The sequence below is a fragment of the Peromyscus californicus genome, unplaced genomic scaffold, assembly GCF_007827085.1.
Source record: "Peromyscus californicus insignis strain IS unplaced genomic scaffold, ASM782708v3 Scaffold_4__1_contigs__length_199733344, whole genome shotgun sequence".
In the NCBI taxonomy this organism is placed as follows: Eukaryota; Metazoa; Chordata; class Mammalia; order Rodentia; family Cricetidae; genus Peromyscus; species Peromyscus californicus.
In genome coordinates this window covers 186,264,873-186,274,080 of record NW_026294562.1, presented here as the reverse complement: position 1 = coordinate 186,274,080, position 9,208 = coordinate 186,264,873, and the positions used below count along the sequence as shown (strand labels likewise).

The following is a 9,208-nucleotide window of genomic DNA, read 5'->3' as shown; positions in this document are numbered from 1 at the left end:
TGGCTGGGGGGAGGGGCACAGAACGTACCCCTGTGGCCTAGGGGCTAGAGACTGGTCTGTCCAGAGATGGGGTCTTATCAGTTCCCAGTTGGTGCAGGGTGGGCTTATGACTCCGGTGGCCACTGGTGTCACAGATGATCATTTTCTCGGTGAGGGTGGCAGGGAAAGAAGGAGCTGAGTGGTCCCTGGGGCTCCAATGACTGAGCTATTATTGCACTTTTAATGAATGTAGGGAGGCTAGAAAGGAGGCCCTGTTGTTAACGGCATGCATTGGTCTTGCTGAGGACCTGAGTTTTGTTCCCAGAACCCACAGCATGTAGCTCATAAACACCTATAACTCCAGCTCCAATGTCCACTCTGGCCTCCAATGGGCACCCATATACACACGGCATAAAAACACACAGACACATATTCATACACATACATAAAACACAATAAACCTATAAGAAAATAAAGTAAATATATGGTTGTACATACTAGGAACTGAGTCAGAAGGACAGCAAGTTTGAGGCCAGCACTGTTGGGATCACAGGCCTACACCACCATACCCTGCTTTCATCTGTGATTATTAATTAGTTATTTAAACTGTTTTATAAATTTCTTGAGTGGGGGAGGACAAGAAGTACTTAGGTGGAGGTCATAGAACAATTAGTGAGTGTCAGTTTTCTCCTTCCCCTACTCCTGCTCATTGAACTTAGGATATCAGGCTTGGTGGCAAGTACCTTTACTACCATCTCACTGGCCTTGTTTTACTTATTTATTCTTTCACACAAGGTTTCTCTATTAGCTCTGACTACATAGAACTCACTATTAGACCAGCTGACCTTGAACTCAGGGAGACCTGCCTGTCTCTACCTCCTAAGTGCTGAGATTGAAGGCATACGCCATGATGCCTGCCTTATTTATTTTCAAACAGCATCACATGTGTTCCAGGCTGGCCTCTTACTCCTGTGCTATGTAGGTGAAGATGACCTTCACTTCTTGATCCTCCTGTCCATGGCTTCAAAGAGCTAGGATTTCAATTGCGTACCTCCACCCTGGCCTTTGATGATTAATGTTTGAAACATGTTTCATTCTGTAGCCCAGGCAGGCATGAAATTCAGTAGGTATGCCAAGATAACCACAAAACAAAGGCAATTCTCCTACCTCAGCCTCCCTGGCTTTGGGATTATGGATCTATACAACCAAACCTGTAAATTTTCTCATTTCATGGCTTTGATGAGTAATGTCATTAAAATTAGTACTCAGTGTGAAACCATTCCCTTCTATTTAGTTTCTCATTTCACTTGATTATTGAGAAATCTGCTTTATTTCCAAAATGTATGAAGTTAGTTAAAATACAATCAGGTCCCCAAAAGTTCACAAAATCCCTTGAAGATCATTCTTAGGTCTCCCAGCAGGCACAGGGTCATTGCTCCTTGTTACTGGGAACAGAACCCGGTTGAGTGACTGCCAGAGCAGCATATACACTGGACTCCTCTGGGGCTTCCCCTGCCTGGGAGGTAGGAGGTGCAGCTGTCCCCTCTCTGAGTGACCTGATACACAGCTGGGCATAGGTCACATCCTGGGGCTCCTCAGATTCAGCAGCCTGGAGTGGGAGAGAGTGAGAGGAAGGTTTATGCTTGGCTTGGGGAAACCTGAAGGCCAGGGGAGGACAGGACCCATCTGACTGTCCATCTCTCTGTCATCTTCTGCTTGTCCATCTTTGGTGTCCAGGACTTCTCCAGATATGACAGAAGGAAGGACAGCTCCTGCCCTCCTGAGCCTGGAGCCTTTCACCTGGCCATATGTCTCTCCCTGGCGGTCTTCCTCAGCTGGTCTCTGTAGCAGGGAAGTAGTGAGGGACAGACAGTGTCTCCCTGTTCCCCTGGGGAGCTCTGGCCAGTTTTCCACAGCATGACCAGAGTGACCCATTTAGATGACAGCATCCCTGATGCGATCTTCTGGGGCTTCCTTCCTCCAGTCCTGGCCTCTTATCCTGACATTCTACACCTTGCTGTACTGGCTGTACCCCCACAGATCTTCCTGAAAATACATTTCTGGGGGTTGGAGAGATGGCTCTGTGGTTAAGAGTACTGACTACTATTGCAGAGGATCCAGATGGTTCTCAGAACACACATAGCAACCTACATTCATCTGTAACTCTCGTTCTAGGTTACTGACACTCTATTCTGACTTCTGAGAGCACCATGCAGGCATGTGATGCAGAGACATACATGCTTGTAAAATATCCACACACACAAAACAAAATCCCACATGATCCTGCCCAAGTCCCTTTGGTTCCTGCCTGCAACTGCTAGTCCCTTAGATGTTTATTTCTGTGGGCTTTTCCATCTGGGCTGCCTCCTCCAAAGACAACTAGACAGATTTCAAGGAGCCAGAAAGCAGATAGGAACAATGAGACACCTGATCCCAGGAAAAACAGAAAAGAGTGAGGCAGGTTGAACTTGCAAAAGAGAAGGAAAAGTCAGCTGTGGTTGCTTCTGAGGGCCAAGAGAGGGAGAAGAAAGAGCCCCAGCCCTGGACTAAAATAGGCCCTAAGTCCTTAGCACTGCAGATAGGGACAGGGACCTCACCCAACTGTCCAGCTTGGCACCATCCTCAGGCTGCATGTCCTCCACTGAAGCATCTGTCAGAAGAACAAGCAGAATGTCTCCTGACCAGGGTCTGGGATATCTCAGACCTCTAGTCTCCTACATTGCCCCAAGTGGGAACAGAGAACAGGGCATATTTTCACATCCCTGGGTTCATAGTATGAAGTTCAGACCCAAATAGCAAGGACCCCAGAGCCTCTCCACCTCCCCTGCAATGCTGAGTCCTCAGACATCTCCCTCCCCAGGATCCTCTTTATCTTACAAAGGCTTTCTTCCTGGGTGGCAGTAGCTGGATTGTATCTGGAGAGACAAGAAGATGTCAGTTGGCAGTGAGGTGTGTCAGGAAGGTGGGGGTCTATGTCTCTGGTCATGAGTTACCTATTCTGGGAGCCTCTTTCTCTGAACACTGGCTCCGCAGCTCCTGCAGGAAGTTGCAATTCCATATCTTTCTGGGCTGCAAGAGAGAGAAGAGTCTCAGCCTCCCCCTCCCCCAGGCATGTACAGGGAAGGAAGGAAGGAAGGAAGGAAGGAAGGAAGGAAGGAAGGAAGGAAGTTAGGAAGGAAGGAAGGAAGGAAGGAAGGAAGGAAGGAAGGAAGGAAGGAAGGAAGGAAGGAAGGAAGGGACCTTTACATCATGGGTGAGTGAGCGAATGTCCCAGGCCATGGTGAAGCTCACAGAACACCTGACATTGCACAGGTTCTGAGATCATGATCTTTCTGATCTGAGATCTGCAAGTGTTTCTAAACTACCCAGCCTGTTAGAGGTTTCCCTGGGGCTGGTGTCCTGATCCCCTGTTTGGCTGTTCACAGGGGAAGCTACCACCACCTGAGACCCAGGTCACCCACACCTTACTCACCATCCTTCCTGAATTTTCCCTGATGCCGTTGTCGGAGAAGGAAGAAGATGAGGATGAAGAGGAACAGGAGGAAGGCCACAGAGACTCCAACCAGAGCCTTCAGGTACCCTTCCAGTCCTGAGACACAAGTGACGTCATGAGTGGGGAATGTTGCTGCTTAACTGAGTACCTACTGTGTGACAGACGCATGTTGGGTCTTTGCACTCATCTTCTCCATCCTCACAATCAATCAACAAAGAATTGTCTCTTTTTCTGTCCCCACAGTTCACCTGCCTCAGATCACCTGACTGGAAGTGGCAGAGCTGGGATTTGAACCCAGGGACTCTTACTTCCATCTCTTTTCTCTCCACCTGAGCTGAGCCTCATGATTTGGAGGGAAGGAGCCTGAATGCCCTGCCCTGGCCCCATGCCCCACCCTTGCACATGCCACCACCACTGTGGGATAGACCCACTGCAGAATCAGGTTCTGGGGGACTCCTTTGTCAGGAGAGGTCACAGCCAAGGCCAGCCCTGAAAGAAATTCAGACATGTGGACCAGGCTTCTCCCGTTTTTACTCAGAGAAACAGCAGCCAATCCAGAAAGGGAAAGGCTGGTCCCAGTCAGCATCTCCAGATGGGCCCCACCTTCCAAAAGCGTCCTTGTTAGCCCTCGGGGCCTGACTCCATGCAGGTGAGAGGTTTGTTCTTAGGGCCTTAGAGGCAGGATGGGGAGGCAAATGCCTGGGATCCCTGATCTCCATATCACCTACCTGCCCCTTCCTCCAGACAGAGCCAGAACATCTATCTCTCTCTGGATGCCACCTTCTGTATCCCAGCCTCTAAGTCCTGGGTCTTTGGGAACTCTGTTGGGATCTCTTTTTGCCTCCCTCACACACAAGCTAAAGTGACAGAGATATGAAGACATTGTTGGGCTAAGAACTCCTAGGCAATGAGTGGATGGAGCATACTCCCTGCACTGAGGTGCCTGATACCCACCAGATGTTGGCATGGGCGTTAAGGGTGGTAAGCTGGAGGTTCCAATGGGTCCTAGGAAAATGAACCAGAGGCCGGAAAGGGTTAGATGCTAAACTAGGGACCTGTCTCTGTTCACTGTCATACATTTGCCCTGTAACATTTCCAAGATTCTCATGCTGTCTACCCCAAACCTAGATTTCAATAAAGGATGGAGTGGACATTACTAGAAGGACCGCTGTTGGCATCCACTTCTCTGGCAGGGAAAGTGACTTCTGACAAACCTTCCTATTGTCCCCTTAATCCCACCCAAGTCAAGGGCTGTCCAGGGTTCGGATTGTAAGTCACCCTGAGAGTTCAAGGTCACCTCACCTGAGACAGTGAGTTCCACAGGGGAACTGTCATGTGACAAGAGGTAGGGAGATGAGTCTTGGGAACCATAGCACCTCTAGGTGCCCAAGAGGGCAGAGGTCACATAACTCATAGAGAATTCTGCCTGAAACTCCTAAGCTTCAGACTTTGATTTTAGTTGCTGGGGTTGGTGGGCTGCTCCCTCCCTGCACAGAATGAAAGTGTCCACTTTGTATGGTAACTGGCACAGCAGGGTCACATTGTCTCCAGAGTGTACTGTGGAGTTAGGCTTCACTGAGAGGGAAAGACTGACAGAAAAATGTCCTGAAGAGAAGAGGGATGATGAGAGGCTGCCTTCAATGTTCTGAGATGACACCTCACCTGGGCATTCCCTGAGTACCTGGGACTCTGTCTCTTTTCTCTGCCTGAGCCCCTTTCCTGCTCCCCTATCTCTGCATTTGTTCCTGAATAAGATCCCTGTACCTCATTCTAGCCATCACCTCCTTAACTCCCCCAGGAGAGCCAAAGCAGAGGTATAATACCTGAGGGAATCTATTTATTTTCTTACCTGTGATCAGGATGTCCAGGGGGTCACTGGAGGCTGACCACATGGAGGAGAGGTTGTTTGCACCATAGCATCTGTATTGGCCTCCTGTAGAGCTGCTCACAGGGCCCAGTGTGAAGTTGGCCAAGGAGAGGCCACTCTGGGTCCACTGGACACCATGCTGGGTGAAGTCAGTTTCTCCAACCTTCAACAAGGCAAATCTGTCATAGTTGACATCAGAGTAACACTGCAGGGTGAGGTGCTTTCCAGGATCCAGGATATGTCCTTGGTGAGTCAGCAAGGAGGGCTTCTTGGACAGACCTAGAGGGAAGGTCACAGGCTAGTGATTGAGGAGCTGGTTTTTACCAAACACTTATCCCCTCTCTTCCTGCCCTGCACACATCACTTCTTCTCCCCAGGAGTGGGGCTCTGGCTCAGCCACCAGGCTATTCCACAGCCACTCTTTACCTGCAACTACCCAGTGGGACAGGATTGTTTAATGTTGGGGCTGACTCACCAGAGATGTGTATTTCCAGGGCCTCACTGGGTACTGACCACAAATGTGGAGTTTGTTTGTAGTAACCATAACATCTGAATGTCCCTCTGTGGTCTTGTGTTACATGATCTATAGAGAACAAAGCTTGCCACTGCATAATACCGTGTATAAACTGTGAGTTCATGGAGCTGAGGAACTTCTGATCTTCCTTGGTGAGAACAAGTTTATCATATCCTTCCTTGGAGACACACTGGAGGGTCATGTTCCCTCCTAAGGTCACCACAGGCCTGGGCAGGGCTGTCAGGCTGGGTTTATTGTAGTAGATTCCTAGGAGAGAAGGAGGCAGACAGTTCCATGGACTCACACAGCCACAGTGTTCTTCAGATCTAGGCTGTAGGAGAGAAATATTCCTGAGAGCAGAGCCTGGGGCTAAGACCCTGACTGTCCCCTCACCTGTCACCACCAGTTCCAGGGGGTCACTGCGCTCTGACCAGCCAGCTGAGCTGTAACAGTAACAGCGATATTGTCCCATGTGTTGCAGTGTCACAGAAAGGATGGAGAACTTGGCCTTGTTCTCAGGCTTCTCTGGGGTCTGTGTGCCCCAGGGTTTTTGGCTTCCCTCTTTATGTAGAACACATATTTCTGTATACAGGCTCCCCTCACACCAGATGGTCATGGGGCTTTCTGAGGTGACCACAGAGCCTGGCTCAGCTTTGATGGTGGGTTTGTGGAGGGTCCCTGCAAAGAAGTAGGAGAGAAGGTAGGTCTTTATGAATGTGGCACAGAGAAAGTCACAGTTGCAGATGGCAGTTTTTTCTTTTTAATTTATTTTTCTCTCATACAACACATCCTGACAGCAGCCTCCCTACTTCCCCTCTCCCCCAGATCCACAGCTCCTCTGTTTCCCTTCAGAAAAGAACATGTTTCCCAGTGATATTAACTGAACACAGAATAACAGCATGCAGTAAGACTAGCCACACACCCTCATTTTTTTTTTTTTTTTGGTTTTTTCGAGACAGGGTTTCTCTGTGTAGTTTTGCACCTTTCCTGGAACTCACTTGGTAGGCCAGACTGGCCTCGAACTCACAGACATCTGCCTGGCTCTGCCTCCCGAGTGCTGGGATTAAAGGCGTGCGCCACCACCGCCCGGCCACACACGCTCATATTAAGGCTGGACAAGTCAACCCAGTAAGAGGAAAAAGATCCCTTGTGCAGGCAAAAGAATCTGAGACATCCCCACTCCTGTTGTTATGAGTCTAACAAAAATCCCAAACTAGCCAGGCAGTGGTGGTGCATGCCTTTAATTCCAGCACTTAGGAAAGAGATGCAGGCAGATCTCTGTGAGTTCAAGGCCAGCATGGTCTACAGAATGAGTTCCAGGACAGGCAGGGCTACACAGTGAAATTCTAAACAAAACAAAACGCCCAAGATAAACAACCCCAGCATGTGTGCAGAGGGCCCAGGACAGACCCATGCAGGCTCTGTGGTTGCTTCTTCAGCATCTGTAAACTCTTATGATCCCTGCTTAGTTGATTCTGTGGGCCGTGTTCTCCTGGTGTCCTGAGTGCTCTGGCTCCTACAACTCTTCCTCACTCACTTCTGCATGGTTTCCTGAGCTGTTGTGGATGGTACATGAACTGATCCAGAGTAATAGATGGCCCCATAAGGATTCATCTCTGTCCTGACCTCCTGGACTTTGCTGTCACTCTGCCTTGGATTCTGTATGTGAGTTCCACTGTCTCCTACACACTGTGTCAATGGGCTCTGGAGCCCTGGGTCCTCAGACACACCACACACCAAGGCCTGCCTGAGCACCTGTATCACTTCAACATCATTCTAGGGAAAGGCTGGGGTTCCTCACCTGAGACCAGGAGCTCCAGGGGGTCACTAGGTTCTGACCACACTTGTGGGCTCTTCTTGTTAAAGCTGTAGCATCTGAGAGTCCACCTTTGACTGGAGGTCACAGGGCCCACAGAGAACAGAGCATGGAACTGCTTAGTATAGTAGCTATACTGTGAGTCCATTGTCCAGGAGAGATTCTGTGGTCCTTCCTTCATCAGAATGAACCAGTGATATGGCTGCCTTGAGACACACTGGAGGGTGACATTCCCCCCTTCAGTCACCACAGGACTGGGGTGGGCTGACAGGCTGGGTTTACTGTAGACTCCTAGAAGAGAAACAGGAATCAGTTAAATGTATCAGGCTTCGTTATCTTCTATGGCTGTGAGGTGGAGGTAGCCCTGTGAACATACCCACTTCTTGACAGTCAATTGGAGGCTGAGGACCCTGTGGGGTCCTCTTACCTATCACCACCATATCCAGGGAGTCACTGTACTCTGACCATCCATTAAGATTATGATACTGACATTGATATTGTCCTGCATGCTGGTGGTCTATTTTTGAGATTGAGAATTCAACTTTGTTCTTAGGATTCTGTGGAATCTCTGTGTGACTTAGTTTTTTATATTCTCCTTTATAGAATCTGTATGCTTTGCCTTCTGTGGTCCCATCACACAAGAAGGTCAGTGTAGTTTGCTTGTGGACCACAGAGTCTGGCTGTACTGTGAGGACAGGCTTAGGGAGGGCCTCTGTAAGGAAAACAGCAACTAGGACCCAGGACAGCCATCAGATTGCAGCTCCAACCCCAACCCTCCAGCCATCCCCAGGGTCAGCACACATGTGTTGTTCTCCATCCTCACTGCCCAGGCATGGCTGCAGGAACGATGAGAACTGAAGGTCAGGACATCTGCAGACACTCACTCACCTGCCAGCACTGGGGTCCCCAGGCCCAGAGTCAGTCCTGGAAGAGAGTTCCCTGTGAGAGGTTTGTCCCTGAAGCTTGAGCAGTTCCTCCCAACTGCAGAACCTCCTGAGACCCTGGATTTTCCTCATGAGCCATGCTAGGCTGTGGGGCAGCATCAACACTAGACCACAGTATCCCCTCCCCATCTCCACATCTCACCCAAACAGAGCAGGGCTGTGTAGGTGAAGGTCATGGCATCTCCTTCTGGAGGCTGCAACTGTGCTCATGGGCAGCGTTATAGAGACTGACCGGAGGGACAGGAGACATAGGGTGTGGCCTCTGGAGGCAGGGCACTCCCCATGACATGCTTATACTGGAGCAGCCCCACAGGAAGGGGAAGTGCCCTCCTCAGGCACCAGGCTCTAACTTCCCCAAGGCTGTGTCTAGGTCAGGTCGTAGACTCTGCACTCAATTCTTTGTCTATTTTGTCTGTCCTTACCTTTGTCAGTGCCAAGTGGAAATGACGAATTAGCAGACATGTCTAAATATTACACTTAAGAAATACAAAAATTTATATATGCATTTGCTGATGGAGATGTCGTTCTGCAAGTTATGAATATGTGTTGCTCTGTTTGGTTAATAAATAAAGCTGTTTGGCCAATGGTGAAGCAG

At 49.5% G+C, this 9,208-nt stretch overlaps 1 pseudogene; it reads right to left on the bottom strand.

The window, feature by feature from the left end:
* Positions 1–1,408: 1,408 nt before the first annotated feature.
* LOC128124956 (leukocyte immunoglobulin-like receptor subfamily B member 3) lies at positions 1,409–8,789 on the bottom strand (annotated as a pseudogene).
* Positions 8,790–9,208: the final 419 nt, after the last annotated feature.